Here is a 27,962-nt window from a genome sequence, read left to right on the forward strand (position 1 = left end):
GCATTCTTTTCCCTCACCCTCCATGCCTCCGAAATTCGACATTCCTCAGTTGAAAAGGAGGCCCAGGCTATCGTTGAGGCGGTACGGCACTGGAGGCATTACCTGGCCAGCAGGAGATTCACTCTCCTCACTGACCAACGGTCGGTAGCCTTCATGTTTAACAACACGCAGCGGGGCAAGATCACAAACAACAAAATCTTGCGGAGGAGAATCGAGCTCTCCAGCTATAATTACGAGATCTTGTATCGCCCCGGCAAGCTCAACGAGCCACCAGACCCCCTCTCCCGAGATACATGTGCCAGCGCACAAGTGAACCAGCTCCGTGCCTTGCACGAGAGCCTTTGCCATCCGGGGGTCACTCGGTTGTACCACCTAGTCAAAGCCCGCAACCTGCGATGAGAATCCAGTCCCGAGGGGAGGACAAAATGGCGGTGTCCGAAGTACCTGCGGGGACGAAGATGGCGGCACCCATGCAGCGCACGTTGTGGGGACGGTGCAAGATGGCGGTGACCATGGAGTGCACGTTGCGGGGACGGGGAAAGATGGCGGCACCCACTGATCGCACGTGGGCCCGGAGGAGGAAGATGGTGGCGCCCATGATGCGCATATTGTGTGGGCGGCGAAAGATGGCGGCGCCCACTGATCGCATGTGAACCTTATGGAGAAGATGGCGGCTGCAGTGTAGTACAGGGGGAGGGCTGCAGTGTAGTACAGGGAGAGGGCTGCAGTGTAGTACAGGGAGAGGGCTGCAGTGTAGTACAGGGGGAGGGCTGCAGTGTAGAACAGGGGGGTGCTGCAGTGTAGTACAGGGGGAGCGCTGCAGTGTAGTACAGGGGGAGGGCTGCAGTGTAGTACAGGAGGAGTGCCGCAGTGTAGTACAGAGGGAGGGCTGCAGTGTAGTACAGGGGGAGCGCTGCAGTGTAGTACAGGGGGAGGGCTGCAGTGTAGTACAGGGGGAGGGCTGCAGTGTAGTACAGGGGGAGGGCTGCAGTGTAGTACAGGGGGAGGGCTGCAGTGTAGTACAGGGGGAGGGCTGCAGTGTAGTACAAGGGGAGGGCTGCAGTGTAGTACAGGGGGAGGGCTGCAGTGTAGTACAGGGGGAGGGCTGCAGTGTAGTACTGGGGGAGGGCTGCAGTGTAGTACAGGGGGAGGGCTGCAGTGTAGTACAGGGGGAGGGCTGCAGTGTAGTACAGGGGGAGGGCTGCAGTGTAGTACTGGGGGAGGGCTGCAGTGTAGTACAGGGGGAGGGCTGCAGTGTAGTACAGGGGGGTGCTGCAGTGTAGTACAGGGGGAGCGCTGCAGTGTAGTACAGGGGGATGGCTGCAGTGTAGTACGGGGGGAGGGCTGCAGTGTAGTACAGGGGGAGGGCTGCAGTGTAGTACAGGGGGAGCGCTGCAGTGTAGTACAGGGGGAGCGCTGCAGTGTAGTACAGGGGGGTGCTGCAGTGTAGTACAGGGGGAGGGCTGCAGTGTAGTACAGGGGGAGGGCTGCAGTGTAGTACAGGGGGGGCACTGCAGTGTAGTACAGGGGGAGGGCTGCAGTGTAGTACAGGGGGAGGGCTGCAGTGTAGTACAGGGGGAGCGCTGCAGTGTAGTACAGGGGGGTGCTGCAGTGTAGTACAGGGGGAGGGCTGCAGTGTAGTACAGGGGGAGGGCTGCAGTGTAGTACAGGGGGAGGGCCGCAGTGTAGTACAGGGGGAGGGCTGCAGTGTAGTACAGGGGGAGGGCTGCAGTGTAGTACAGGGGGAGGGCTGCAGTGTAGTACAGGGGGAGGGCTGCAGTGTAGTACAAGGGGAGGGCTGCAGTGTAGTACAGGGGGAGGGCTGCAGTGTAGTAAAGGGGGAGGGCTGCAGTGTAGTACAGGGGGAGGGTTGCAGTGTAGTAAAGGGGGAGGGCTGCAGTGTAGTACAGGGGGAGGGCTGCAGTGTAGTACAGGGGGAGGGCTGCAGTGTAGTACAGGGGGAGGGCTGCAGTGTAGTAAAGGGGGAGGGCTGCAGTGTAATACAGGGGGAGGGCTGCAGTGTAGTACAGGGGGAGGGCTGCAGTGTAGTACAGGGGGAGGGCTGCAGTGTAGTACAGGGGGAGGGCTGCAGTGTAGTACAGGGGGAGGGCTGCAGTGTAGTACAGGGGGAGGGCTGCAGTGTAGTACAGGGGGAGGGCTGCAGTGTAGTACAGGGGGAGGGCTGCAGTGTAGTACAGGGGGAGGGCTGCAGTGTAGTACAGGGGGAGGGCTGCAGTGTAGTACAGGGGGAGGGCTGCAGTGTAGTACAGGGGGAGGGCTGCAGTGTAATACAGGGGGAGGGCTGCAGTGTAGTACAGGGGGAGCGCTGCAGCGTAGTACAGGGGGAGGGCTGCAGTGTAGTACAGGGGGAGGGCTGCAGTGTAGTACAGGGGGAGGGCTGCAGTGTAGTACAGGGGGAGGGCTGCAGTGTAATACAGGGGGAGGGCTGCAGTGTAGTACAGGGGGAGGGCTGCAGTGTAGTACAGGGGGAGGGCTGCAGTGTAGTACAAGGGGAGGGCTGCAGTGCAGTACAGGGGGGGCACTGCAGTGTAGTACAGGGGGAGGGCTGCAGTGTAGTACAGGGGGAGCGCTGCAGTGTAGTACAGGGGGAGGGCTGCAGTGTAGTACAGGGGGAGCGCTGCAGTGTAGTACAGGGGGAGGGCTGCAGTGTAGTACAGGGGGAGGGCTGCAGTGTAGTACAGGGGGAGGGCTGCAGTGTAGTACAAGGGGAGCGCTGCAGTGCAGTACAGGGGGGGCACTGCAGTGTAGTACAGGGGGAGGGCTGCAGTGTAGTACAGGGAGAGGGCTGCAGTGTAGTACAGGGGGAGGGCTGCAGTGTAGTACAGGGGGAGGGCTGCAGTGTAGTACAAGGGGAGGGCTGCAGTGTAGTACAGGGGGAGGGCTGCAGTGTAGTACAGGGGGAGGGCCGCAGTGTAGTACAGGGGGAGGGCTGCAGTGTAGTACAGGGGGAGGGCTGCAGTGTAGTACAGGGGGAGGGCTGCAGTGTAGTACAGGGGGAGGGCTGCAGTGTAGTACAGGGGGAGGGCCGCAGTGTAGTACAAGGGGAGGGCTGCAGTGTAGTACAGGGGGAGGGCTGCAGTGTAGTACAGGGGGAGGGCTGCAGTGTAGTACAGGGGGAGGGCTGCAGTATAGTACAGGGGAGGGCTGCAGTGTAGTACAGGGGGAGGGCTGCAGTGTAGTACAGGAGGAGCGCTGCAGTGTAGTACAGGGGGAGGGCTGCAGTGTAGTACAGGGGGAGCGCTGCAGTGTAGTACAGGGGGAGGGCTGCAGTGTAGTACAAGGGGAGGGCTGCAGTGTAGTACAGGGGGAGGGCTGCAGTGTAGTACAGGGGGAGGGCCGCAGTGTAGTACAGGGGGAGGGCTGCAGTGTAGTACAGGGGGAGGGCTGCAGTGTAGTACAGGGGGAGGGCTGCAGTGTAGTACAGGGGGAGGGCTGCAGTGTAGTACAGGGGGAGGGCCGCAGTGTAGTACAGGGGGAGGGCCGCAGTGTAGTACAGGGGGAGGGCTGCAGTGTAGTACAGGGGGAGGGCTGCAGTGTAGTACAGGGGGAGGGCTGCAGTGTAGTACAGGGGGAGGGCTGCAGTGTAGTACAGGGGGAGGGCTGCAGTGTAGTACAGGGGGAGGGCTGCAGTGTAGTACAGGGGGAGGGCTGCAGTGTAGTACAGGGGGAGGGCTGCAGTGTAGTACAGGGGGAGGGCTGCAGTGTAGTACAGGGGGAGGGCTGCAGTGTAGTACAGGGGGAGGGCTGCAGTGTAGTACAGGGGGAGGGCTGCAGTGTAGTACAGGGGGAGGGCTGCAGTGTAGTACAGGGGGAGGGCTGCAGTGTAGTACAGGGGGAGGGCTGCAGTGTAGTACAGGGGGAGGGCTGCAGTGTAGTACAGGGGGAGGGCTGCAGTGTAGTACAGGGGGAGGGCTGCAGTGTAGTACAAGGGGAGGGCTGCAGTGTAGTACAGGGGGAGGGCTGCAGTGTAGTACAGGGGGAGGGCTGCAGTGTAATACAGGGGGAGGGCTGCAGTGTAGTACAGGGGGAGGGCTGCAGTGTAGTACAGGGGGAGGGCTGCAGTGTAGTACAAGGGGAGGGCTGCAGTGCAGTACAGGGGGGGCACTGCAGTGTAGTACAGGGGGAGGGCTGCAGTGTAGTACAGGGGGAGCGCTGCAGTGTAGTACAGGGGGAGGGCTGCAGTGTAGTACAGGGGGAGCGCTGCAGTGTAGTACAGGGGGAGGGCTGCAGTGTAGTACAGGGGGAGGGCTGCAGTGTAGTACAAGGGGAGCGCTGCAGTGCAGTACAGGGGGGGCACTGCAGTGTAGTACAGGGGGAGGGCTGCAGTGTAGTACAGGGGGAGGGCTGCAGTGTAGTACAGGGGGAGGGCTGCAGTGTAGTACAGGGGGAGGGCTGCAATGTAGTACAGGGGGAGGGCTGCAGTGTAGTACAGGGGGGTGCTGCAGTGTAGTACAGGGGGAGGGCTGCAGTGTAGTACAGGGGGAGGGCTGCAGTGTAGTACAAGGGGAGGGCTGCAGTGTAGTCCAGGAGGAGCACTGCAGTGTAGTACAGGGGGAGGGCTGCAGTGTAGTACAGGGGGAGGGCTGCAGTGTAGTACAGGAGGAGCGCTGCAGTGTAGTACAGGGGGAGGGCTGCAGTGTAGTACAAGGGGAGGGCTGCAGTGTAGTACAAGGGGAGGGCTGCAGTGTAGTACAGGGGGAGGGCTGCAGTGTAGTACAAGGGGAGGGCTGCAGTGTAGTACAGGGGGAGGGCTGCAGTGTAGTACAGGGGGAGCGCTGCAGTGTAGTACAGGGGGAGGGCTGCAGTGTAGTACAGGGGGAGGGCTGCAGTGTAGTACAGGGGGAGGGCTGCAGTGTAGTACAGGGGGAGGGCTGCAGTGTAGTACAGGGGGAGGGCCGCAGTGTAGTACAGGGGGAGGGCTGCAGTGTAGTACAGGGGGGGGCTGCAGTGTAGTACAGGGGGAGGGCTGCAGTGTAGTACAGGGGGAGGGCTGCAGTGTAGTAAAGGGGGAGGGCTGCAGTGTAGTACTGAGAGAGGGCTGCAGTGTAGTACAGGGGGAGGGCTGCAGTGTAGTACAGGGGGAGGGCTGCAGTGTAGTACAGGGAGAGGGCTGCAGTGTAGTACAGGGGGAGGGCTGCAGTGTAGTACAGGGGGAGGGCTGCAGTGTAGTACAGGGAGAGGGCTGCAGTGTAGTACAGGGGGAGGGCTGCAGTGTAGTACAGGGGGAGGGCTGCAGTGTAGTACAGGGGGAGGGCTGCAGTGTAGTACAGGGGGAGGGCTGCAGTGTAGTACAGGGGGAGGGCTGCAGTGTAGTACAGGGGGAGGGCTGCAGTGTAGTACAGGGGGAGGGCTGCAGTGTAGTACAGGGGGAGGGCTGCAGTGTAGTACAGGGGGGTGCTGCAGTGTAGTACAGGGGGAGGGCTGCAGTGTAGTACAGGGGGAGGGCTGCAGTGTAGTACAGGGGGAGGGCCGCAGTGTAGTACAGGGGGAGGGCTGCAGTGTAGTACAGGGGGAGGGCTGCAGTGTAGTACAGGGAGAGGGCTGCAGTGTAGTACAGGGGGAGGGCTGCAGTGTAGTACAGGGGGAGGGCTGCAGTATAGTACAGGGGAGGGCTGCAGTGTAGTACAGGGGGAGGGCTGCAGTGTAGTACAAGGGGAGGGCTGCAGTGTAGTACAGGGGGAGTGCCGCAGTGTAGTACAGGGGGAGGGCTGCAGTGTAGTACAGGGGGAGGGCCGCAGTGTAGTACAAGGGGAGGGCTGCAGTGTAGTACAGGGGGAGGGCTGCAGTGTAGTACAGGGGGAGGGCTGCAGTGTAGTACAGGGGGAGGGCTGCAGTGTAGTACAGGGGGAGGGCTGCAGTGTAGTACAGGGGGAGGGCTGCAGTGTAGTACAGGGGGAGCGCTGCAGTGTAGTACAGGGGGAGGGCTGCAGTGTAGTACAGGGGGAGGGCTGCAGTGTAGTACAGGGGGAGGGCTGCAGTGTAGTACAGGGGGAGGGCTGCAGTGTAGTACAGGGGGAGGGCTGCAGTGTAGTACAGGGGGAGGGCTGCAGTGTAGTACAGGGGGAGGGCTGCAGTGTAGTACAGGGGGAGCGCTGCAGTGTAGTACAGGGGGAGGGCTGCAGTGTAGTACAGGGGGAGGGCTGCAGTGTAGTACAGGGGGAGGGCTGCAGTGTAGTACAGGGGGAGGGCTGCAGTGTAGTACAGGGGGAGGGCCGCAGTGTAGTACAAGGGGAGGGCTGCAGTGTAGTACTGGGGGAGGGCTGCAGTGTAGTACAGGGGGAGGGCTGCAGTGTAGTACAGGGGGAGGGCTGCAGTGTAGTACAGGGGGAGGGCTGCAGTGTAGTACAGGGGAGGGCTGCAGTGTAGTACAGGGGAGGGCTGCAGTGTAGTACAGGGGGAGGGCTGCAGTGTAGTACAGGGGGAGGGCTGCAGTGTAGTACAGGGGAGGGCTGCAGTGTAGTACAGGGGAGGGCTGCAGTGTAGTACAGGGGAGGGCTGCAGTGTAATACAGGGGGAACACTGCAGTGTAATACAGGGGGAGGGCTGTAGTGTAGTACTGAGAGAGGGCTGCAGTGTAGTATAGGGGGAGCGCTGCTGTGTTGTACAGGAGGAGCGCTGCAATGTAGTACAGGGGAGGCCTGCAGTGTAATACAGGGAGAGTATTGAGGAACTTCTCTCATGATGTCTTGCAGCTTAAATGATTGACTACCAATGACCACAACTATCTTCCTTTGTGCCTGGTGTGACTCCAACCAGCAGAGCATTTTCCCCTTGATTCCCATTGACTCAGTTTACCTGGGGCTCCTTGATGCCATACTCGGTCAAATGTTGCCTTAATGTCCAAACTCCGGCACCTGTTCAGATACACTGAGGGAGAAATCAGAATGTCCAATTCACCTAACAAGCACGTTTTCCGGGACTTTGTGGGAGGAAACCCACGCAGACACGAGGAGAACGTGCAGACTCCGCACAATGACCCAAGCCGGGAATCGAACCTTCTAACTCCAACGAGTACAGACCCAAAGTCTTCACCCGCTCCTCATATGACAAGCTCTTCATTCCAGGAATCATTTGTGTGAACCTCCTCTGGACCCTTTCCAAGGCCAGCACATCCTTCCTTAGATACGTGGCCCAAAACTGCTCGCATTACTCCAAATGGAGTCTGACTTTAAGAGAATCTTGAACTAGGACTCCCAAGTCTCTTTGGGCTTCTGATTTCCTAAGCATTTCCCCATTTAGACAATATTCTGTGCCTCCATTCTTCCTACCCAAGTGCATAACCTCACACATTTCCATATCTGCCACTTCTTTGCCCTGTCTCCTCGCATGTCCAAGTCTTTCTGCAGCCCTCCTGCTTCCTCAATACTACCTGTCCTTCTGCATATATTTGTTTCATCTACAAACTTAGTAACAGTGCCCTCAGTTCCTTCTCCCAAATCATTAATGTATATTATGAAATGTTGTGGTCCCAAAACTGACCCCTGAGGCATACCACTAGTACCGGCTGCCATCCTGAAAAAGACCCCTTTATCCCCGCTCTCTGCCTTCTGCCAGTCAGCCAATCCTCTATCCATGCCTGTATCTTACCCTTAACACCATGGGCTCCTAACTTATGTACAATAAGGATTTGTAATGAAAAGGTAAAAATAAGGACAGTCTATTATGAGGTTGAATTTCCACAGTAGTTTGCCCAACCATTCACCAACATTTCCATGGATGATCAGAAAAATCCCTGTGGATGCTCAACACCTAAACCTCAAAGCAAAATCAGCATGCCCTGGTCCAACTGTCATATGGTCTCTAGCCTTGCTTTACCTGAAGTTCGGAAGATTGCATTCATAATATAGGTTATGTATTTGAGAAAAAGTGTTCTTCTGGGCGGTGGATCTCCTACAAATCCCTGCATCATATTTCCAGCGATTTCTATCCTCGTATACAAAAAATGATTGTTGGCTACATCGAGAAAATGTATTTCTCACTGAAGAATATGTTCATTACGATACACACAACAGGATCAACAGACCCAGAAATCTGATGGCGGATTATAAAGTGGACCACCTGAGATCGCTTCACGGATTCTCCAGGGTCGTGGAATTCCTATTTGTAAATCCATCCAGCCAATGTCAGCCTGATCAAAATATATAGTTTAAAACCTATGTGACAATATATAAAGAGAAAAAGAAGCAATTTGCTTTTATTCTTCGGTGATATTTTACCGTATCCAAATGAATGTACAGCTGAACTGGTCCCTTTTGCTCCCATGAGCTGAGATACCGAGAAGCCAAGGAAAGCAGTCTGGGTTGAACTGCTCTCTGATTTTCCTTCATTCCCTGTGGAAGGGAGCTTCAGTTCCCTTCACTATCTCCCACTGACAGTTCGGCTGAGATCAGAGCTCTGTGCTGGAGGAATCACGGGTGTGAAACCATGCCCTACCACTCAATGACACAGCATGTTAGTAAACCAATCCTTTGCTTCACTGGGCTGTCCTGTAAAGCAATTTGATGAGTGCATTAATTTTTGTTGATAAAATACTTTTAGTGATGAGTCTCCCACAAGTATAAATCCTTCAGACTGCATAATTTTCTTGATTTCGAGTAAAACACGCAGACACTCTTCCACGATGCCGTTTCTGTGAAAATGGGTATTTAAGAATTTTCACAGATAATTCAATTATTTTAATGAGTGTTCCTGTACAAGCGCATTATAAATTAATACATTTTTGTGTGAAGGGAGTTATTAGCTGGACAAAAGTCTGGTATATTTGTCATTTTGTTGAGGGTGCACAATATTCTGACAGATTTCCATCATTTGTGCCACAGTTGTAGGTTATCCTTGACAGAACACCAGATGTGCATAATTATGTTTGCAAAGTAATCTTTCAGATTTCCAAAGTCTGTCTGCTGTAACTGATATAACCCCAGAAGATTATGTCATATGCATCAGTGACTATAATGCAAATTGGCAGCGAACAGAAAATGAAAGAACTAACAAAGGGCATTCAAATGCAGCAGCACAATCTTAATATTCTTCCTTATCAGCCAGAGAAAGTGAGGGAGATTTTAACTTAACCAGTTGTTGATATTATAAGAAGTTTTGCTTCGGCATCGGCAGAGATATTAGACAAATATGATTGTGATGCGTGATTAACATGGGCTTTCCACTGCAAGTAGCAAGCAGGCTTCATGCTCCCTGCTAACTTAAACATTAGTAACATGCAGCCCAAAGTACAATATATTGGTTAGTGGCTGCACTGTGCAGCGGAAGCCTGGGGTCACGCAAGGTTAGCACTATTTAAAGCTAGCCTGCACTGTTTAAACTTAGCACGGGCCTCCAAACAGACACTGCGAAGGTAGTGAGACCGGATAGCCATCATGGTCACATGGATGCAGTGCCAAAAGGAATTTAATTTCACGCACGGTCAAAGTCAGTGAATGTATCTAAAAATGCCATATCTTACAAACTCAACCACTACCCTAGCTCATTGCTCCATTCATCACAATCCCCTCTTCGCCTATCAACAACATACAAGATTCATGCTTCACATTCATCACTTCACTTCATTCTCACACACTTAACTTTGCTTCAAGTCTCACACTCCATGGAATCTGTAGAATCCCTACAGTGCAGAAGGAGGCCATACGGCCCATCGGATCTGCATCAACCCTCTGAAAAAGCACCCTACCTAGGCCCACCCTCCGCAACACTATCTCCACAAACTTGTAACTCCACCTAACATGCACATCCTTGGACACCAAAGGGCAATTTTATCAAAGCCAATCTATCCAACCTGCACATCTTTGGACTGTGGGAGGAAACCAGAGCACCCGGAGGAAATCCACACAGACACGGGGCGAACATGCAAACCACACACAGACAATCACTCAAGGTTGGAATTGAACCCGGGCCCCTGGGACTGTGAAGCAGCAGGGCTAACAACTGTGCCACCGTGCCGCCCACATCTCACAGATTACACTCACTGCAAACTTTTCAACCATGACAGGCACATCACCTAAGCATATTGCACCACGCTCAGACAAACTTTGCTCTCTTTTGAAAGACAATGTGTAGACAGCAAAACATCACCTGCGGGCCCAGTCACAGCTGCTTGGTCTCATCCTGATGGAGGGGGCAGTCATCACCACTTTGGAGCTGCCATGGCTTAGACCATGGCCAGCTGAAACCACTGAGGTTGATGGCATGTTCTGACCTCATTCCCCCTGATGTGATTATCTCTTTGAGGGCAACACAGCAGCGTAAGGGTCACTTGGTCTGAGTGACCAACCGAGACTCAGAGCAGGGAATCATCCCAGGGGGAAATCTTTGGATCCTCACTGACTTCAGGTGATGTCCCCGAGGACTGGAGAATAGCCAATTGTGGTGAACCACTATACGTTAAAATGGGTCCGGTGGGGGTGGTGTGGAACTGTATACAGTGTTGAGAATTATGTACAGTGTCTTAGAAACAAAGTGAGGAAAAAGAAAAAATGTCCATTTTGACGGTCCGGTGCCCATTAGGGGTTCAGTCGATCCGGTGCTTGGACGTTTCGCTGGGAGCGATGTAACGGTGGCGGCGTTGTCGGTGCTGGTGGTGCTGGTATCACCAATATCGGTGCTGGCGGTGCTGGTGCTGGCATGCTGTCAGATGACTCCGGGAGTATGCCAAAATCTTCTTTGTCCTCTTGCATGGGCAGGGGAAGAAGGGATGGGCCTGGTGGGGTTAATGGTGGGAGCACCGGGGGAGGGGAGGATGGCGCCTGGGTGGGGGAGTGTGTTTGGTTGGAACCTGACGGTGCCAGGTCCCTGAGGGAGACAGTATCTTGGCGGCCGTCGGGGGTTGCTGAGTTTATGTAAGCCTCGAAGCAAGCTAGCCAGTGATTAAAGTCTTTTCTGGCGTCGGGCGAGTGTGCGGATCCAGCTGCAGGCGATCTGGTTTGATTCGAATATCCATCTTGTTGAAAATCTGACTGCAATAAATTGATGCACGATCAATTGCACAAACTCTAATGTTGGGTACAACTGTGGCTTTATTGCAGTCAGATGTGTGGCCTCCTGCTGCAGCTGGCAAAATGGCAGATGAATGGAGGACACGCATATTTATACAGCTCCTACTGGGCGGAGCCAGCCGGCAGGGACTACCAGCAAACCTGTAATACAGGTCCTACCTTACATCCCATAATACAGGTGTACACAGTGGTTCACCACACCAATTTTGTTCCTTTGTTTAAGAAAGGTAGAAAGGATAATCCGGGGAACTACAGGCCGGTGATCCTTACGTCAGTGGTAGGGAAATTACTGGAGAGAATTCTTCGAGACAGGACCTACTCCCATCTGGAAGCAAGTGGATGTATTAGTGAGGCAGCACGGTTCTGTGAAGGAGAGGTCGTGTCTCACTAACTTGATAGAGTTTTTCGAGAAGCTCACAAAGATGACTGATGCAGGTAGGAAAGTGAATGTTGTCACTTTGGCCTTTGACAAGGTCCCTCATGACAGACTGGTACAAAACGTGACGTCACACGGGATCAGAGGTGAGCTGGCAAAATGGATACAGAACTGGCTAGGTCATAGAAGGCAGATGGTAGCAATGGAAGGGTGCTTTTATGATTGGAGGGCTGTGACTAGTGCTGTTCCGCAGGGATCAGTGCTGGGATCTTTGCTGTTCATAGTATATATAAATAATTTGGAGGAAAATGTAACTGGTCGGATTAGTAGGTTTGCGGACGACACAAAGGTTGGTGGAATTGCGGATAGCGATGAGGACTGTCAGAGGATACAGCAGAATTTAGTTTGTTTGGTGACTTGGGCGGAGAGATGGCAGGTGGAGTCTAATCCGGACATATGTGAGGTAATGCATTTTGGAAGGTCTAATACAGGTAGGGAATATACAGTGAATGGTCGAACCCTCAAGAGTATTGACAGTCAGAGAGATCTAGGTGTACAGGTCCACAGGTCACTGAAAGGGGCAACACAGGTGGAGAAGGTAGTCAAGAAGGCATACGGCATCTTGCCTTCATTGACCGGGGCATTAAGTATAAAAATTGGCAAGTCATGTTGCAGCTGTATAGAACCTTAGTTAGGCCACACTTGGAGTATAGTGTTCAATTCTGGTCGCCACACTACCAGAAGGATGTGGAGGCTTTGGAGAGGGTGCAGAAGAGATTTACCAGAATGTTGCCTGGTATGAAGAGCATTAGCTATCAGGAGCGGTTGAATAAACTCGGTTTGTTCTCACTGGAACGACGGAGGTTGAGAGGCGATCTGATAGAAGTCTACAAAATTATGAGGGGCATAGACAGAGTGGATAGTCAGAGGCTTTTTCCCAGGGTAGAGGGGTCAATTACTAGGGGGCACAGGTTTAAGGTGCGAGGGGCAAGGTTTAGAGGAGATGTACGAGACAAGTTTTTTACACAGAGGGTAGTGGGTGCCTGGAACTCGCTGCCGGAGGAGGTGGTGGAAGCAGGGACAATAGTGACGTTTAAGGGACATCTTGAAAAATACATGAATAGGATGGGAATAGAGGGATACGGAGTCCGGAAGTGCAGAAGATTTTAGTTTAGACGGGCAGCATGCTCAGCGCAGGCTTGGAGGGCTGAAGGGCCTGTTCCTGTGCTGTACTTTTCTTTGTTCTTTGGGGAGGAGTTTCCTGGTGCGAGGTATGTTGGAATTTTCTGACAGCATGCAGCTGCTGTTGCTGACTTGAAAATAAATCGCCTTTTGCTCTACTAATGAAGTCTCTGAAAGCGCATCATTGCACTCTCTTACGCCTTTCATTCCACAATGTTTCTTATTTACAAGCTGCAGATGTTTAAGGAGGGACCTCTTGCCTTTTCCCACTTCCCTCGTCACAGTACTAGTCTTGTCCCTATCTCCATTCAGATACCCAAGAACTGTCACCTGACCAGTCGGTGGTGCGGTAGTGCGAAGTGCAAGAAGAAAAGGCTGATGCTAATGAAACACTATCATTCAAACTCACACTCCATCACCAGTTCAGCTATTGGCACTGTGTGTACTTTAAAGGGTAGCACAGATTCGGGATCTGCATGTGGCAAGATAATGGTCATGAGTGCCTATAGCCAGTACAGGGAACAAGGTTAGTGCACACGTATGTTTGCCAGAGTGCAAGGTTGCGTGACCTCTGCTGCAGAGGACTCAGTGAGGGTTTCGATGGGGCAACCTGCAGAATAAAGCTGATGGGTCGACACAATGAAATGCTTTCAGAGCATTCCAGCAACCTGTTTGCCAATAAATTATTTTCATTGCTGAGGCCTGACCTGCAGGATTGGCAGTGGATCTCTGGAGCACAAGCCAACTGTCTACCCTTAGGGTACAGTAAGAAGTCTTACAACACCAGGTTAAAGTCCAACAGGTTTGTTTCAAACACGAGCTTTCGGAGCGCAGCTCCTTCCTCAGGTGAATGGAGAGGTATGTTCCAGAACACACCCTTTGGGTGACGGCATTCATCCACCTGCCACCTCTCCAGTGATCTCGCCTATCAGCCAGCCAGTCAAATCAGCTGTCACTCTTTCTGAGGCAGTACAGACCAAAGCCTGCCCTTCCAGGCCCAGAACTGACTGAAGGTGTTCTGCAAGGAAGACTCCATAACTGAAAATAAAGACTTGCATTGATGTGGTGCCTTTCATGACCACCAGACATCTTAAAACTATTTACAGCCAATTAAGCTTTTCTCTGAAGCGTTGCAATTTATGAAATACAACATCAAGGGCGGGATCCTCCCCTACCCGGTGAGATGGAGTGGCGTGAACCACTCGGGCGTCAGGCCGCCCCAAAGGTGCGGAAGTCTCCGCACCTTTAGGGGCCAAGCCCTAACCTTGAGGGGCTAGGCCTGCGCTGGAGTGGTTGGCGCTCCGCCGGCTGGAGTGGAAGGCCTTTGGCGCCACGCCAGCCGGGGCCAAAGGGACTTCGCCGGCCGGCGGAAGTCCGCGCATGCGCTGGAGCGTCAGCAGCTGCTGACGTCATCTCCGTGCATGCGCAGGGGAGGGGGTCACTTCGGCCTCCGCCATCGTGAAGACTATGGTGAACGCGGAAGGAAAAGAGTGCCCCCACGGCACAGGCCCGCCCATCGATCGGTGGGCCCTGATCGTGGGCCAGGCCACCGTGGGGGCACCCCCCGGGGCCAGATCGCCCCGCAACCCCCCCAGGACCCCGGAGCCCGCCCACGCCGCCTGTTCCTGCCGGTAAGGTAGGTGGTTTGATTCACGCCGGCGGGACCAGCATGACTGCGGCGGGACTTCGGCCTATTGCGGGCCGGAGAATCGGCGGGGGGGGGGGGGGGGGGGGTGGCGCTGACAGGCATGCCACGATTCCTGCCCCTGCTGAATCTCTGGTGCCGGAGACTTCGGGAGAAGGCGGGGGCGGGATTCACTCCGGCCCCCGGCGATTCTCCGACCCGGCGGTGGGTCGGAGAATCCCGCCCTAGTTTGTGCTTAGCAAATCCCCACAAACATCATCGTCCCAATGACCAATAATCTCATTTTGTAATGCTAATTGAGGGATAAATATTGGCCAGGACACCAGGTCTGACTTCCCCTCTGTTTTTTGAAATAGTGGCATGGACTCTGTAAAATCCATCTAGATGGGTCTTCTGTTTAACAGTTCATCCAAAAGATGGCACCTCTGACAATGCAGCACTCTGTCAGTCAGCACTGGGGGTCCCCTCTCACCCTTCCAACACCAATGAATATAATCCTAACTGACTTTGTCTCTCCTCATATAACGGTCCTGTTTTCCCAGGAATCATCCTGGCAAACCTTAGATGCGTTCCCTTCAGAGCAAGAACATCCTTCCTCAGATAAGGACACCAAAACTGCACACAATACTCCAAGCATCGCCTCACTAATGCCCTATACAATTGCAGTAAAACATCTCTATTCCTATACTCAAAACCTCTTTCTATGAAGGGCAACATACCATGTGCCTTCTTTTTTGCCTGCTGTACCTGCGCGCTTACTTTTAGCAACTGATGCATGAGGACACCAAGGCCTCACTGAGTATCCACCTCTCTCAATTTACACCCATTAAAATAATAATCAGCCTCCCTATTTTTGCAACTGAGATGGATAACCTCATATTTACTTATCTGCCATGTACTCACTCAGCCTTTCCAAGTCAGTCTACATCTTCCTCACAGTTCACCCTCTCATCCAATTTTGTATCATCTATAAATTTGGAGATAATACATTTAGCTTCCTCATCCAAATCATTAATATAAAATGGAAACAGTTGGGGTGTGAGCACTGATCCCTGCGATACCCCACTCGTCACAGCCTGCCAATCGGAAAAAGAACCATTTACTCCAACTCTTTGCTTTCTGTCTGCTAATCAGCTTGCTATCCATCTCAAGACAGCGGGCACGATTCACCGCTCCCCACGCCGGGTGGGAGAATCGCGGGAGGGCCGGGCGACTCATGACACGCCCCCCTCGATTCTCCCACCCCCGCTCGGAAGAATCGCCGCTCGCCTTTTTTCACGGCGACCGGCAATTCTCCAGCCCGGATGTGCCATTCGTGACCGGTTCACGATGGCGGCAACCACACCTGGTCGCTGCCGTCGTGAACATGGCGCCAAAAGCTGGATTGAAACTTATCTGGGGCGGAGAGTGGAATGAGCACCACGGCTGTGCTCGGGAGGGGACTGGCCCGCGATCGGTGCCCACCGATCATCGGGCCGGCATCTCAAAGGGACGCACTCTTTCCCCTCTGCCGCCCTGCAAGATCAAGCCGCCACGTCTTGCGGGGCAGTGGAGGGGAAGACGGCAACCGCGTATGCGCGGGTTTGAGCCATCAGCCGTCATGACATCAGCCGCGCATGCGCGGGTTGGAGCCGGCCAACCTGCGCATGCGTGGCTGATGTCACATAGGCGCCGCCGTCCCATCACTCTCGGCGCGCCGCCCGGCGGCCGAGAGTTACGGAGCGCCGCTCCTAACCCCCCGGGTAGGGGTGAATAAGGTGAGAGGAGCGGCCTCCGAGGCCATTGTGAAATTCGGCCGAGTTCACGACGGCCTTCCCGATTTTTCGTGGGAGCGGAGAATTTCGCCCACTATCTGTAATCCCATGCACTTTCACTTTACATAGTAATCTGCTATGTGAGACCGAAGCCTTTTGAAAGTCTAAATAAACCAGATCCACAGATCCTCCCTGGGCAACTCTACTGGTTACATCTTCAAAGAATTCCAGTACATTTGTCCAGCATGATTTCTCTTTCATAAATCCATGCTGACTTTGATTATACCACTACGTCTCGAATGCTCACGAAAATCTTGCATGGGCTGTCTCTCTGCTAAATTCATCCTGTGTCTGTAAACAGGTAAACTGTCAATTTATGTTGAAATTACTTTGACTGCAAATATAGGTCTAAGATTTTTGGGTGTGAGAGATAATTGGCTCTTGCTCAAAATATTTTAACATTTTTCAATCAAAGTAGGCTTGTAATTGTAAAACATTTGATTTATCGAATTTGACGTACATAGGTTTATCCTAAGAATTGCTTAGGTCTAGTTTACATCAACAACTGGCGTATGTCATTGTAATGTTTATATCTTAAGATCTGATCAGTTGTGATCTTATTGAATAGCAGAGTAGACTCAATGGGCTGAATGGCCTATTTATGCTCCTACATTTTATGGTCTTATATCATTCTAGTTCCTTATCCAACTCAAGCTTTGTATTTTAAGGATACCAATAAATGATGTGCATAGATCTGGAAATGGAGAGGGTCAAACTGCTTATTATTATTATTATGTATGTGACAATTAGTTCAGAATATTCAATCACCAGGAATAAAAAATTGGATATACCTTATAAAATGCAAAACTAATGTATATCATATGTTCTTGCTATTTTCTTGCACTTTAATGCATTGCTTCCAAAGTATTGATCTGTTTGAACTGACCAGTTTAGAATGACTCACAGAGTTTTATATTGACTGGTAGCTTATTACTAAACCAGTAGAAGCAATTAGTCGCCCATATAAGTAAGCTAAGCAAGACATGAAATAGCAGTGACTTTGATTCAAACATTGAGACAAATGGCATTTGGTAAGGCACATTTGGGTTTAGCTGCTTTGGAATTGCAGTTGACATATGCAAATATTTTCCCACCAAGGTGTATATTTACATTTCAATGGTGTCCTTTTAAGGTAGTTACCTTATCGGTGGTATTGTTCAGATGGGAATAATTTCAGAAATTGAAGATACTGTATCACTGTGACAGCTTTGCAACAAATTGCCTTTCCCTTCCAGGCGCCGACAGCATAACATTCAAAATCAAGAATTTCCATACTCCTTGAAGATCACATTTTTAGAATAAATATTGCAAAGACAATTCTGTGTAGAAGTCAAAACAGGAGTTGAATTCTCCCCACCCTCCTCCGCATGAATGGAAGCTCACAAAATCGGGTGATTGCAAGCTTGGAGAGATTGGGAAAAATTTTGAGGAGTTGATTATAAATGCACTAACTGTGGAGTTTCCACCAATTCAGGTCCTAACAGTATCCACGGAAGAACCTTTGGCCAATCCAAAATGTAGGGTTTGATTTTCAACCCAGAATCCGTAACTCGACACCCAAATAATTTATTGGTCTGACCTTGCACTGCAGCTGCATTGTTCATAATGCTACCTTCAAATATTAATGCCATAATTGGACCAGCACTAAACATGGCACCCAATGAGTGGTACCGAGCTCTGTCAGGAGGGAGGGGCTACCTACAGAGCACGATTGTCAAAGGCAGATTAGCCATGGGACCTGCCATTGCCTTGCAGAAGAGTGGAGGCAGGACATTGGAGTATCAGAGCCCCACTGCAGAGAGAATTGTCGCCTGACAGATACTGCACCTGATTTCATATATAGACACCTAAAACTTTTCATCATCAAAACATTTCCTTTTTGCTCCTCTCATTGAATCCAAGAACTGTTCACTAATGTACACCAGATTATTTGGCTCTGACAATTTGTGAATTGGTAAAATTGCCTTCTGACCTGTTGGCAAGCTTCTTAAGGAGCTTAACGCGCTGGTAACTGGAAGCAAGCAGTTTACTGACTCCCACCACCCACCGTCACCCTGGCTTTGGAAAGCCCCATGTGTCCCAGAGGCACTGGGACACTGATATGCCATCAGGAGCTTTATTTTCATAGCCTGCACGCTCCTGTTCTCACCCTAACAGGTGATTATAGATCCCAGCTCTGCTTTCTATTTGCCTCCTGTCATCTGTATGAATAGTTTTAATGAGGGTCCTCTTCACACCATAGTTAAGTGATGCTGGGAGGAAGCGATTCAAAAAATACCTTTCAACTATGAGGGATGAAAGAAAATGACTCAGTTTGAAACTAAATATAGCTCTCAAACTGGTACTGAGCCATTCTTGTGGAGAGGGTTAGTCCATAATATCAAAGCTAACATGACAGTCCCACCTTCCAAGTGCATTGACTCAAAGGGTAAGAACAGCATTCTTCCACAGGTCAGAAAGGGAGGTTGAACAACTCACATTAAATTAAAAGGAAAGGGACCAGTGCTTTGGGTAATTCACTTTCAAGATACTTGCCAATATTTTTTACTGTCCAAGGAAGGTACTTTCTGTAAGCAATTTCTGTATAGAACATACAGGGCAGAAGGAGGCCCTTCGGCCCATCGAGTCTGCACCGACCCATTTAAACTCTCACCTCCAATATCCCCGTAACCCAGTTACCCCTCCTAACCTTTTTGGACACAAAGGGCAAATTAGCATGGCCAATCCACCTAACCTGCACTTCTTTGGACTGTGGGAGGAAGCCGGAGCACCTTGAGGAAACCCACGCAGACACGGAGAGAATGTGCAGACTCCGCACAGACAGTGACCGAGTGGGGAATCGAACCTGGGACCCTGGCGCTGTGAAGCCACAGTGCTAGCCACTTGTGCTACCATGCCCCCCCCCCATATGCAGAGATCCCATTTGTTAATAATACGGAAAGATTTTCCTCTTATGTTTTATGTCATGTAATTGAAACCTCTTCTTCTTAAACAACAGTCATCAAGTGATAGTGCTTTTGGTTGCAAAGATTAAGAGGGGTTGGTCGTAACTGTTCTCACTGGATGGAAGTTGGGTAGCAACAGCTCTTCAATTGAAAAGAAAATCAGGTGGAGTGTAACACAGGCATCCAACTTACTGTTACTCATTTATCACTTGATAGGATCTGTATATGATGAAGTTGTTTATTTTAACCATCATAGCATTAGTCACCAGTTTAACAGACTAACTGATGCTGCAGGTATCTTCCGTTGCAGTTGTATAGAACCTTGGTCAGGCCTCATTTGGAATATTGTGCACAATTCTGGTTGGCACACTCCCAGAAGGATGTGGAGGCTTTGGAGAGGGTGCAGAGGAGGTTTATCAGGATGTTGCCTAGTCTGGAGGGTGTTAGCTATGCGGAGAAGCTGAATAGACTGGAACTGTTTTCATTAGAATGATGGTGGTTGAGGGGTGACCTGATAGAGGTCTACAAGATTATGAGGGGCATGGATAGAGTGGCTGGGCAAGCACTCTTTCCCAGGGTGAAGGGGTCAGTCACTAGGGGGCATAGGTTTAAGGTCCATGGGGCAAAGTTTAGAGGAGATGTGCAAGGCAGGTTTTTGACACAAAGGGTGGTGAGTGCCTGGAACGTGTTGCCAGGGGAGGTTGTGGAAACAGCTACATTAACAACGTTCAAAAGACATCTCGACAAATACATGAATAGGATTGTTATAGAGGGGTACGGCACTAGGAAGTGGTGAGGGTTTTGGCCAAGGTTGGTATCATGACCGTTACAGGCTTGGAGGGCCGAAGGGCCTGTTCCTGTGCTGTATTGTTCTTTGTTCTTTGTTTTCTTTGCAATCTGGAAGGAGTCAGGGGGCTATGTTAACCAGCATTGCAGAAAAAAGAGCATTTATCAGAAGCTTCAAATCCATACAATTAAAGAAAAATAAGGTGATTCTGCATCCATAAACATTTGAAAAGTTCAATTAAAATGTCGGCTAAATGTTCACAGGAATTTAAGTTAGAGCAGGTGAGCCTTCCACTAAATATTACTGGAAGTATTGAGACTCCGGTATTGATTTGTGATGGAGTTTTGAAAGTAGCAGTGACAACACACACTGACACTTGAAAATTGTATCTGCGTCCTAAACATATCCTATGATCTAGTCTCCATCTGCATCTGGCAGGAGCGCTGGTTGGCTAATTTGAAGCTGAGTTGAAAATCACACTGAAAAGTCTCCCTGGTAGAAACTGAGCAATTTTTACTCTGATGGTTTAAAAAGAATAATAACTCATGCTTAAAAATGGGGTGGTGGAAATGAAACCTCAAGAAATGTAAAACTGGTTTACTAACTCAAAGCAGCACCTCGTCCTTGTCAAGCCTCTTCCTGCGTGCCGAGCTCCAATCGTGTCAGCTTATTGACATCAGAATCCTTATCCTTCCCTTTGAGTCCTTTTATGGCCTCACTCAGTTCCTCACTGAGAAATGTATGAGTGGAATATTTTACTTTGCCAGGCACACACTGCAACTCAGACTCACATCACCTCTCCTCCATCGCCAACGTCTCCCCACCCCCCACCACCACCGCCACCACCCCACCCACAAATTATGTCCTACAGTTCCAAATTTCCCACAACTACTTCTCCTTTATCATGTTCAATAAGCAGATCCTCGAAATGGTTAATATACAACAATGGTGTGATTGAAGTCTCACTACAAAGACTGCAGTATACCTCATATCTATTTGAACCCAGTAGTACTGAGAATACAAAAAAATGCGCTGAAGTGACATTGGGGTGTCAAGGGACAGCTTGTAGATTTTCCAGAACCCAATGCAGCTTCAGTAAACCTTTGTAAAATATTGGTGACTAACTCTCCATTTAAATTTGTGCATAGAGGGAAAGGATTTCCAGACAGTAATATTTTGGGGGTGATTTTGAGCCCGCACTAGCCCTCAGTGAAATGGTGGCACAAGCTCAAAATCCAGAGATAATCGGAAAACACAATTCTCTCTGGCGAGATTGGGATTTTCTATTTTCACTCCCCTCAACGGTAGAGTAATGTGGATCATGCCACGTGAGTCTGGGAACTTCATTTTAAAACATCAGCATGTCATTGGCGAATATTCTCTCCACACCTTCCCCCTCACTGAATATTCACCGGGTGCCGCTGTGACGTCCCGTCAGTGTCATTTACAATAGGTTTACATAAACATGAACCTGCCGGCTTCACCTCTGAGGGGGAAATCGGAGGCGAGCGTTCAGGCAACCATGAATCTCCAGGTGTTCAATGTTCAGGCTGCACCAGAGTGGACATGGGTGACACAGGTAAGTTCAACTTGGGGCTGGGGGTTCAGTCTCTCAATCTCGTGGGGAGAGGTCGCAAGCAGACCTTACCTTCCCTTCATGTTGTGGCGCCTCTTGCTTTGAGGAGGTCTGGAGGCTGGCATGCATCGCATCCTGTGTCCCTCTTGCTGGGCTTGTGCCAAAATTGTCACTGAGAAAGTTATCGTCCTTAGTGGGAGCTAGAAAGTGGGTGGGAGGAGGTGATTACAAAGAGGCATTTCTGGGGGTGAATGTAAGGTTATTGTGTGGGGTTCCATGAGAGGCCAGGCTGCAAGGGCAGAGTGGGGGATTCAGGAATGGATTGCATCCCTACCTCATGAGGCATGAAGACCCTCTAACTTGAGATAGGATGACTGCAGCGTGAGTAGAACACCACAATCAGGCAGTACTGGGAGGACAAAGGGGTTAAGCTGTATGAAAGTTGAAATCCACATGTCAGTGAAGTTTGACTGTGAGGAATTAGTATTGGGCTAGAAGGCTGATGGAAGGCCTGTCAACTCGACAGCCCTTGTGAACTGGAAGATAAGGGGCGGGACTCTCTTACCCCCGCCGGCTCAGAGAATCGCCTGGGGGCGGCGTGAATTTCGCTCCGCCGCTCTGACGCTGGCTGACGAATTCTCCGGCGCTGGTTTTCAGGCGGGGATCGTGCCGCGCCAGTTGGGGGACGGCAATTCTCCGGGCCCCGTGCCCCGTTTTCGGCCAGTCCTGCCGGCGTGAAATGGACATGGTCCATCCCGGCGGGACCCGGCTTGTCGGCCGTCTAGCAGGGTCCTGGGGGGGGGGCGGGGTGGGATCCGGCCATGGGGAGAGCCCCCACAGTGGCCTGGCACGCGATCGGCACCCACCGATCTGGGGGCGGTCCTGTGCCGTGGGGGCACTCTTTCCCTCCGCGCCGGCCTCTGTAAGGCTCCGCCATGGCCGGCGCAGAGAAGAAACCCCCTGCGCATGCTCAGGAAACACACCAGTGGTTCTGCGCATCCGCCAGAATACGCTGGCAGTCCTGCGCATGTGCTAACTTGCACCAGCGGCGGCCCTCCTACCCCTCCAGCGCCAGCCTCGCCCCCGGATGTGCGGAGGAGTCTGCAACTTCTGGGCGGCCTGACACCGGAGTGGTTTGCGCCGCTCTTGGCGCTGGTACGGGCCGCCCCGCCAATTACGGGAGAATTAGTACTTGTCTGTGATCAACTACCTCACCTGCCACAAGAGGCAGTCATCTGTTACCTCACCCTTTACTGACTAGTCAATTGTGTCAATGAAATCTGCAGAGATAAACATCAGGGCCACTGATTGGAGCCGAATTCTGAAATGTTTTGAAATGCTGGCCACAAGTATTGCACTCCAATGCTCGTACAAGCTTAACATTACACCGATGACACTGATGTGATTGGTGGGGTAGGTCTTTGAGGTGCCCCGTGAGGATGCAGATGCTGGTCCCATGCATCCACACAATTACCCTTGCACCTAAAGCTAGGGTTGGGGAATGTTAGAGTTAAAGCACCGCTGAGGCTCTCAAGGCTCCACGTGCCACATCCTAGTGGAGTTGACAAAAACAACGGGATGAAGTGGCTATAGTGTGAGAGTGGAGGGTGTGAAGTTTAGTGGAGAGGAACTCACAAAGGGGGGTGTACATTCATGGATACCCCAGAAGCATGAAGGGATGAGGGTCAGGGCTCTGTCAGGAATCCTCACTGCTCACTCTGGTGTTCTCTTATTTTCAGTGCATGATTTTGCAGAATCATGGAGGCTATTGAATTGGCTTTTCTACTCAAAGAGATCGACCAGCAGCAGAGACAGTGCATGCTACTGCACGTGGCCAGGACCAGTGCCCTGCAGAGGAGAGGGAGGCTGGGCTGGCAGCTGTTCTGGGAGCAGCATCACAGGTGGAGCCCTGTAGGAGACACTATTGGCAAAGCGTCTTTGATTTTGGGCATCCTACCTGCAGATGTCTGAGCTCCAGTGCCGAAGAAGACTGTGTCTGTCCCCGAGGGATGGTGAATAAGCTTTGCCAGGTCCTACAAGAGCTGACACCACATGGAATGGAGGTGGCCCTTAAAGTCACTGCTTTTCTAAACTTCTATACAATCAGCTCATTTCAGGACAGCCTGGGTGATATGTGTGGCATCTCCCAGTCAGCCACATATAAATGCATTAGGGAGGTGGCAGATGCCCTTTATGCGAGGGCCCACATGTATGTAAATTTAAACAGGAACTTGACGAGCCAGGACACCAGAGCCATGGCCTTTTCCATGCCTCAGGTACATGGTGTGAGTGACTGCACCCACGTGGCGCTGAGGTCTCCATGACAACATGCAGCTCCATTCATGAACCCTCAATGTCTAAGTCGTTTCTAACCACACGATCCACATAATGCAGGCGTGTGCCTGTTTCCCGGGGAGCATCCATAACAGCTATATCTTGGGGCATTCTCAAATCCCAGATGTTTTTGAGGGAGAGCAGCAGATGGAGGGATTTCTCCTTGAGGACAAAGAGTACCCACACAGGAGGTGGCTGATGACACCCGCGCAGAGACCATAAACACCTACGGAGACTTGTTACAATGAGTCCCATGCATCAGCGTGCTTGCTGGTTGAGCAGACGATTGGTCTGTTCAAGATACGGTTCTGGTGCCTTCCATAGTCGGGGGTGCCCTGCAATACAGCCTCCAGAGGGTGTCCTTTAAAACAGAGATGAGGAGGAATTTTTTCAGCCAGAGTAAGATGAGTCTCTGGAACTCTTTGCCGCAGAAGGCTGTGGAGGCCAATTCACTGAGTGTCTTTAAGACCGAGATAGATAGGTTCTTGATTAATAAGGGGATCAAGGGTTATGGAGAGAAGGCAGGAGAATGGGGATGAGAAAAATATCAGCCATGGTTGAAAGGCGGAGCAGACGCGATGGGCTGAGTGGCCTAATTCTGCTCCTATGTCTTATGATCTTATGGTCCTGCATAATTGTGATTTGCTGCGCTCTCCATAACTTGGCACTGCAGAGAGGTGACCAGCTGAACCAAGAGGATACAGGGAAGCAACACATCTCCTGAGATGAGGAGGAGATTGAGGAGGGCAGTGAGGCGCACCAATGGTGGAGGAGGAGGAAGGATTTTGGGTGAAGGCCAGAGGCGGCATGGGACAAAGGGCTTGGGTCGCCCTCATAGAATCTCAGTCTGGGGATCAGCAAGACTAGGGAGTGAGGAGCTCTCCCACCGTGGGGTCTGACATCTCATCATTACTGTCGTGCCGTGATAAGTTCTCATGTTGGCGTCCATGTTCTTGGGCAGAGCACTAAAAACATGGGCCGAACTCTGCGGGAGAATGATGATGACTTGTATTTCGGACCTACTGATGCTCCTCTTTTCCTCAGTAATATATCTGACTCCTGCCTGACAAAGAGCTGAACACATCCTGATGATGAACAGGCTTATCATAGGATTCAGAGATGCAGGATGAGTTCTCATCTCCTATAGCCCCCCTTCGATGTCAGGGGTCCTGGGGTGTTCCTCCAACTAACCTCCATGGTGGGTCTGCCTCTCTACACGTTGTTAGTCCATGGCCTCCTCATCACTGGAGAAGAGTGGCTGCAATGAGGAGCCTGAGCATTGATGCTGGGAGGGGGTGGGGGTCTACCAGCAGGAGCACATCTTTGCTGAGTCATCAGTGTGGGAGGTGGGAGAGACATAGTGCTGTCATTCTCACACACCACAGGGATGAAGTACCGAGTGTGCATGGGGTTTTGTGGAGCATAGTGCCATGAAATTATAGGGTATATTACCTATCTAAACTAGTGTCTATGTTCATCTATGCCTACTAGGTGTCCACAGTTTATTCCTTTGAGGTTGAGGTGGCCTGTTGCTTCCATGCCCTGTTGCCTGAGGTTACTTTTGCGGGCTTCCCATGAAGGCCTGAACCTTGGGGCTCGACTACTTTCAGGCAGCACGGGTGCTGCTGTGCTACTCTCCTCGGTGTGCTGTGCTAGAAGTGTGAGGTTCGCAGGGAGGGGTTTGTCAGATGAGGTTCACAGGAAGGGGGTTGTCAGATGGGCTGGACACCCAGAGGGTGTCCTGGGTGGAGGGCGCTGGGCTGCGATCCTGCCAAACCTCTTCCCCTTGGATGCCCACAGAACCCTGTGCTCCTCAATGGTATAGTGGGGAGGCTGGAGGGACATCCAGAAGCCCCATCGTCCTCTGACGCTGGCACTTGTCACTAGTGCCTGCACCATGCAGTTGAAGCCCTGCACCATTTCCTTAGACATCAAGAGATGTGTCACACAGTGGAATTCCCCAGCTCTGGAGTGCACGTCCTGTACCACGGTCTCTATTGCAGATGCCAGCCTCACTGTGTTGGTCTCATTGCGTAGGAGTGATGGCACCATCTCCTCAGACAGAAGGTGATGTGACTCCTCCAGTCGGCCTTACAGTCTGAGGAGGGATACTATCATCCCTTCCTGATACTTGTGACTCTGCCTTTTCAGTTCCAGAAGCTCTGGGATAACTGGACCCAAGAGCACATCATTGGCGAGGGGTTCAGCAGTGTCCTGGGCTCTGACATCCCTCCGAGTGTCAGATCCCTGGGATGTCCCTGCCTCCACCTGCTGTGGATCATCAGCTGTGAGGTGCTAACCAGTGAGTGACCCAGAAGCCTGCCTACTAGGTAATCCCACCGAGGTGTGAGTATCTGCGCTAGTGGAGGGTACGAGTGACAGATGTGACGCCCCCTTCAATGGTGATGCCCGACAATTCTCCCTCAGAGCTGCTCGGGTCTGTGATCTCCAGAGGGCGCGTGAATGGCCTGGCCTACTCGTCTGATTGCCTTGCGAATGGAAGGAGATGGCATTAGTACATCATGGGGGATAAATGATGGGACATGTTTACTCACATGAGGTTTGAGGAATGACTCTGTATCCTCAGGATTCTCACTTTTGCTCACAATCTCCACTTCACCCTTTGCACAGGCACAGTCAGGCTCCTCCCTGGCCAGTACAATGGTTCTTTTCTCATATGGAGTGAGGTATCGGAGCTTGCTCATCTCCCCAGGTGGTTGTGTCTGTCCATGCCTGTTTTGCTTGAGTTTGACTTGCAGTGAGACATATACAGAGAGTGTGAATGGGAGTCCTACCAGTTCAGATGGTTGAGGAGTAGCATGTGTGGGAAGTAAGTCGGAGTGGGGGTGTGAGGAGCAGAGTCGGTATTGAGGGGCACTGTAGGGATTGGGAGGAAGAGGGCCTCGTGACAGGTGTTGTCAACCCGCGAGGTGGCTGGCTGAAAGATCACATTGGAGGTGCAATGGGTGAAGTAAGGGCAGCACGGTAGCATTGTGGTTAGCACAATTGCTTCACAGCTCCAGGGTCCCAGGTTCGATTCCCGGCTCGGGGCACTGACTGTGCGGAGTCTGCACGTTCTCCCTATGTGCGCGTGGGTTTCCTCCGGGTGCTCCGGTTTCCTCCCAGTCCAAACATGTGCAGATTAGGTGGATTGGCCATACTAAATTGCCCATAGTGTCCAAAATTGCCCTTAGTGTTGGGTGGGGTACTGGGTTATGGGGATAGGGTGGAGCTGTGGGCTTGGGTAGGGTGCTCTTTCCAAGAGCTGGTGGAGACTCGATGGGCCGAATGGCCTCCTTCTGCACTGTAAATTCTATGAAATTCTATGGATGCAACGAGAGACTAGAGGGGGCAGACTTACCCTAGCTGCATTAAGAAAGCCATTCATTTTTTTGCGACGTTCCCTTCTGCGGGGAGCCGGCACTAACTTTTTTAAAATTACTTTATCAGCAATACAAAACCAGAGCTCAGAGTGTGGACAGGGGCAAACCCCTAATCCAGCTCCTTGCTTGCTCCAAAAACCAATTCAAATTGAATCCAATTCATGGTCCCCACAAGCGAGACATACCAGATCCAGGCATTACACCTGACCTCACGCTCAACTTAGCCAAAAGGCCAAGAAGCGATGAGCTGGCACTAATTAATGCATTCAAGGTCGAGGTGGTCACCTTGCTGGAGGGATGCCTGTGGGAACACGGCTACAGGAAGCCCCACCTTTGCTGGACTCCATCCACGGGTCTGGTGAGGGCTTCCTGGCTGCCATCCCCTCAGTTGGATCTGGAACAAGTGCTGGGTCGGGGTTTAATTGGAACTCCCCACTGATTGTAGAGATTACATCTTCCTCAGGGCGAGCAAATCAGTTGGCGGCCGCCAAGAGTGAGGCGTGATTCATGCGACAAAATAAACTTTTGTTTAAGAGGCGCAATATTCGTGACAATTCCTGCCACCTGTGCCAACGGGATTTGCACCATTTTTCTCACCGGAACATTTTGCCATATTTTGGAAGAATCCACTCTTTATGTCTGAGATTTGTGACAGCAGGATAAACTTTGCTGAAAAGCTGCAGTAAAAACAAAATATGCTGGAAATATTCAACAGGCCATTGTGCTTCTGTGAGGAGAGAAAAAAGGTTAACATTTCAGGTCATTCATCATTGGTAGAAAATATCATGGTGAGCTACAACCATCGGTTTGGGGGCTGGTTTAGCTCAGTGGGCTTGACAGTTGGTTTGTGATGCAGAACAAGGCCAGCATTGCGGGTTCAATTCCCCTCCCAACTG

Source organism: Scyliorhinus canicula, chromosome 1, assembly GCF_902713615.1.
Source record: "Scyliorhinus canicula chromosome 1, sScyCan1.1, whole genome shotgun sequence".
NCBI classification, from domain to species: domain Eukaryota; kingdom Metazoa; phylum Chordata; class Chondrichthyes; order Carcharhiniformes; family Scyliorhinidae; genus Scyliorhinus; species Scyliorhinus canicula.